Below are 4,895 nucleotides of genomic sequence, written 5' to 3'. Positions count from 1 at the left end.
TTTTCGCTTGCATTCGTATCCATTGGCTAGTTACTATCCAAATTGAAAACATACACAACCACACACACATGCATACGTCGCACTCATACAGGTACATAAAAACCATGATAATTTTGCGCATTCGCGCTAATATCGTAGGTTGACATGTGTATGTGTGTGTGCATATCTGTCTTTCGCATTCGAGTGTTGTGTGCTATTTAGCTGCGATTGGTTTGGATTCATAATACAGTACTCTTCGGCTCTACGGCACAATATGTACGATATATACATATAAAATCTTGCACAGTTTCTTTCAGCATTCAAGTGGTTCGCTTCTTTTTTCTTCTTCTTCTTCTTCTTCTTCTTTGCTCACTAGCTCGCTCACTCGCTTCGAGTTTTTCGAATGATTTCTATGTAAGTGTGCTTGTTTTTCCTCTTCTTCAACGTTTATTGTTGTCGTCGTCGTCGTGATCGTTGTGGCCGCCACTGGCTGTTGTTGCTGCTGCTGATCGCATGCCTCAAAGATCCGAATGTATATTAATACTATTAAAAGAAAGTAGTGATAGCCACCGTCTCAGTATCAAATTGGCCCTTGTAAACATCGAACGGAGAATAAGCATTCCTCTCTGGAATTTCGATCGTGTGCTACAAAACAACAACAACAAAAAGAGAAAAAAAAATACAGAAAAAACCGTTTCTCAATCATTTCGTACGGAAAAACCAACGAATACCAAACAACGACCAATATAAGAGACGAAGCAAAAGAAAAAACAAAATCAACCGATTTTTTTTCATTTCATTTTGAACGTTAATAAATAGTTTCTACAAATATTTCAATCATTTCTTTTTCCAGTATGAAAGAAAAAATGTGTCAGTGAATTCAACAAAAATTCATTTCAACCAATAACCAAACTATAAACTGAAAGTTAAATCCTCGAATTTAAACGTGTCGTTAAAGCCAAGTGCATTTCTTTTCTCTCTCTCTCCCTCTCACAATAACTTGAATTTTGAAAAGAGAGAAAAATAAAACCACAATTTTGATTAGCCATATCGTGTGTTAGAAATTTAAACTGCGACAAATAAAAATCCATTTTTTTCTGGCAACAAAAACAACGAGACAAAAAAAAATCACAATCCAAATTCAAATTAAGCGGTAAGTAGGAGATTTGTTTTTTTTTTATTTTCCTTTCTCATACAGTTACACACAGTAGAGTATTGTGTTTTTTTCTTTCTGTTGCCAATTTCCGTTTGAAACACAAAATCGCATTCACACACAGCGAAACGACAATTCCTTTTGGATTATTGGTGCGAAGTTATCTATGTGAAATTGAATCGATTGGGAAAGTAACATTCCAATCTATAACTCTTGTAGATGAAATAAAATATATATAACGAGCAAATCAAAAACAACAATAAAAAAAATATTATAAAATGAAATATAAAAACAAACATTCAGAGAAGAAACAGAAGAAAGAAAAGTAAGAAAAAGAAGAAGAAGAAGAAGAAGAAAAAAAGTTGAAAAGTGGCCCAAAGAACGCGCTCATGCTCACGCTTCCATTTTCGCTAAATATACATATATTTTTTATTTAATTCGCGAATTGCATTGCATTTTGAATTTAATGATACGTGTTTGAACGATCAACTAATTGAAGTTTATGTGGCATAAATCACATGGAGCTTTTTTTCAATCTCGAGCAGTTATTTGTTCTTATTTCTTGGATTTGGTTCAGGCTCTTTGATTGAAAATTGATTGAGCTATTCTTATTCGCCGCGGTGCGTCCATGTGTGTGCGAAGAGGATCTTGCAATTTATTTCCGATGATATTGTATAAGTTGTGAGAGCGCTTTTTCGGGTGGTATTTTGCATTTCAAATGTGGTATCAGCAAATTTACACACAAGCATATACACACAGAGGCTGCTCGATTTATTGTGCACCCTTTTACATTGCGACAAATCGATTGACACTTACCAAATTGAAACATTCATTTAACACACATCGATATACATACATGCATATATATGTCATCATGGCCAAGATTTTTGCCAAACAAATAACTGTGTAACACACGGTGACCGACGACGACGACGACAACGACAATAACAACAACAACAACAACAACAACAATACAACTTTCTTTTCTCAAATTTATGCGCATACACAAAAACGGTGAGCATTTCTTGAGATCGAAGCAAGTGGCTCGTAGGTTTTGCACGTGTCCAAATTGTTTCGGTGCCATGTGTGTGTTTGGGTGGAAGTAGCAACAAAATAAAAATAATAACAACAACAAATAAAGACACATTTTAAGCCATGGTTATGAATTGGTTTGTAAAAATGACCGAATCACTTTCGCCACACAATCACATGCAAAAGAAACGAAGAACCGAGCATGGCGAAAATTGAAGGGTTTTTCACAGAAGAACCCTTTGCTCCTGTCCATTTTGCAATTGAGACACATTTTGTACCAATAATGGTTATCAGTGAAAATCGGCACAATTTTCACTTTTGCTGCTGCTGCTGCTACTGCAGATCGGTGTGTTTGCGTGTGCACATCGTGTGAGAACGAAAATGGATTTCACAAAAGTTTAATTGCATTTCAATTTGTGTTCGAACAGCGAGCAAAAAAAAAGAAGAAGGAAAAAAAAGAGAAACAAATCGATTGCTAAGTAAGTGAAAACTACTTAACTAACTGTCGGTAAGTGAAAACTTTGTCAACAAATTGACACTGCACACTAGAGAAATTCTATTTGCGTTGCATGCTGGTGCAAATAACACCGAAAAACAAAACAACCGACTATCCGCGTGTGCACTAGAATCGAAGATATGGTGTGTGCGAAAATGCAAGCGTTCGCGCACCTCCACATGCACATCTCAGTTAGCGCTAAATTCAAGATAAAAGAGAAGTGAAGGAAGTGAATTTTTGATTTCGTCTGATGATGTAAGCCATGATAATAAGTGAGCCAATGTATTTGCTGTTTTGCATAGCGAAATTGACAACACTTACGAATGTGAATAATAAAATATGTGTGTTTGTAACGTGTGTGTGTGTGTTTTTTTTTGGGAAGCGCTCAAATCTATTCGACAGATATGAAACATCGACATCGATGGTCGATTTGTTGCGGGTATTGTGAGAGCAAAGGAAAGCAAAGCAGGAGATAAAGAAAAGACGAACCACGAACGTAAAAAAAGAAAACTAGCGAAGAGAGTGAGTGAGTGAGATGAATTGAATGCAAAGACCATTGAATTTTTTGGGTATTGATTTCACTTCAAACGACATGATATGAAGATAGCAAGAGCCAAAACGACAACGATATCCGTTGTGTCGTTGTCGCGCTGTCGCTCGCATCGTAACAATTTTTATTGATCGGTGTTTGAACGAGCGCATGAACCACATTATGTGATCAATGAATTATGTAGGTATTATGTTATGATGGCATCCGAAATGAGCAAATGAATATTGTGATTTTGACACATACACACCATGGGAAATATGGGACGGCAAATAAACGATCTTGGCAAACTATTTTATTTAAATTTTAACCGATTTCGTATCGTTGATTTTTTTTATGGATGCTTTTACCGACAGTTTTCTCTCTGTCTCTCTCTCTCTCTCTCTTTCTCTATCTCTTTATCTCTCTCTCTCTCTCTCTCTCTCTCTCTCTCTCTATCTGCGTCTCCATTTGTGTATGCAATCTGGTGTGTATTCACGGAAAAAACTGAATAAATCGGCATGTGTGCACACACATGGTTTGCGCGCATCAAGTTATGCGATCCTCAGGTGTTTGGCATTCAATTTTCTCTTTGTTGTTTAAATTTATCGATTACATAATTCTATGTTTTAGTTTTTTTTTCACTTTGACTTCGGTGTGTGTGTGTGTGTGTGTTCGTTTCTTTGCTTTTTTTCACTCGTTTTTCAGTCTGTGTGTGTATTGCTTTTTATTTCGGTTGCTGATCGGACACAGCGATTGAGATTTTGCTTATTCACCGTATTCAATCAATCAGACTGAGAAGAGAGTGTGCGCTTGCCCTTTTGCTTTAGCCATGGATGCGCTACGGTGTCTGGGATCATCATTAAGTACCATTTGTCGTCTTTTGAATTTCGATCAATGAAAGCATTGCGATTTTTTTGAAGGTGACAACCACTTTGTCCCTCGCAAAAATCCATTGAAATGTTCATGGGCACAAAAGTGACGAAAAAAATCTATCTTTTTTCAGTTCTTTTTTTTTTGAATTTCAACGGTTTTTTTTTAATGGCCCCAAATTCTACGCTCGAATTCAAATAGACTCGAAGAAAAAACATTTCTTCTTGAGTTGGATTGCCATTTGTGCTTAATTTGAAACGAAGAGAGAGAGAGAGAGAGATGTGTGCTACGATTATAAATAGGTCATTCTTTGCGCATATATTCTATGCTTCTTGTTTTTACTTGTGTTTAAATTTAATTTCAAGCAACAAAAAATAAATTTCAAGAGTTCTTTGCGCACGATGAATCAATCCATTTGCAAAAGAACGGAGCACACGGGGATTTATAGCTTGGTTTCAGCCCGTTCATTCGTCTAACACATCGTATCTGATGTTTCGGCATAGCGGGATCATTTGCACAAGTGAACGAATTAAAAACTGAAAAAAAACACACATGAATTATTGCTACAAGAAGAGTTTAGAAGATGGAGAAAGAAAGAAGAAAACAATTGTGGCAAAAGCAACAGCACACAAACACACAATATTCGAAGCAACGGAGCAACAATGAAAAGAAGCATGGTTTTCGGTTGGTTAGTCAACCCAATCACCATCGACCGAATTTGATCTGTAGCATGCAAACCTGCCACCATAAATTCATGCACGCACAAACAATCGACCACAATCCAGATCGACACACACACACACACACACACACACACACACACACACACACACACA

The 4,895-nt window shown here is 36.6% G+C and overlaps 1 protein-coding gene across 1 annotated transcript in view; it reads left to right on the top strand.

The window, feature by feature from the left end:
- The first annotated feature begins 476 nt into the window (after window positions 1-476).
- Window positions 477-4,895, top strand: part of LOC129577133 (fatty acyl-CoA reductase wat-like) — a 15,579-nt gene continuing 11,160 nt past the window's right edge. Inside the window, exon 1 of the mRNA XM_055463618.1 lies at window positions 477-1,132. The gene's annotated coding sequence lies outside the window, so the exon portion shown is untranslated. The remainder of the gene's footprint in view (window positions 1,133-4,895) is intronic.

Source organism: Sitodiplosis mosellana, unplaced genomic scaffold (genome assembly GCF_009176505.1).
Source record: "Sitodiplosis mosellana isolate CC-2019 unplaced genomic scaffold, AAFC_SMos_1.0 Smas_scaffold_6197, whole genome shotgun sequence".
In the NCBI taxonomy this organism is placed as follows: Eukaryota; Metazoa; Arthropoda; class Insecta; order Diptera; family Cecidomyiidae; genus Sitodiplosis; species Sitodiplosis mosellana.
The sequence above is the reverse complement of the archived record's forward strand: the minus strand, read 5'-3'. Positions and strand labels throughout refer to the sequence as shown.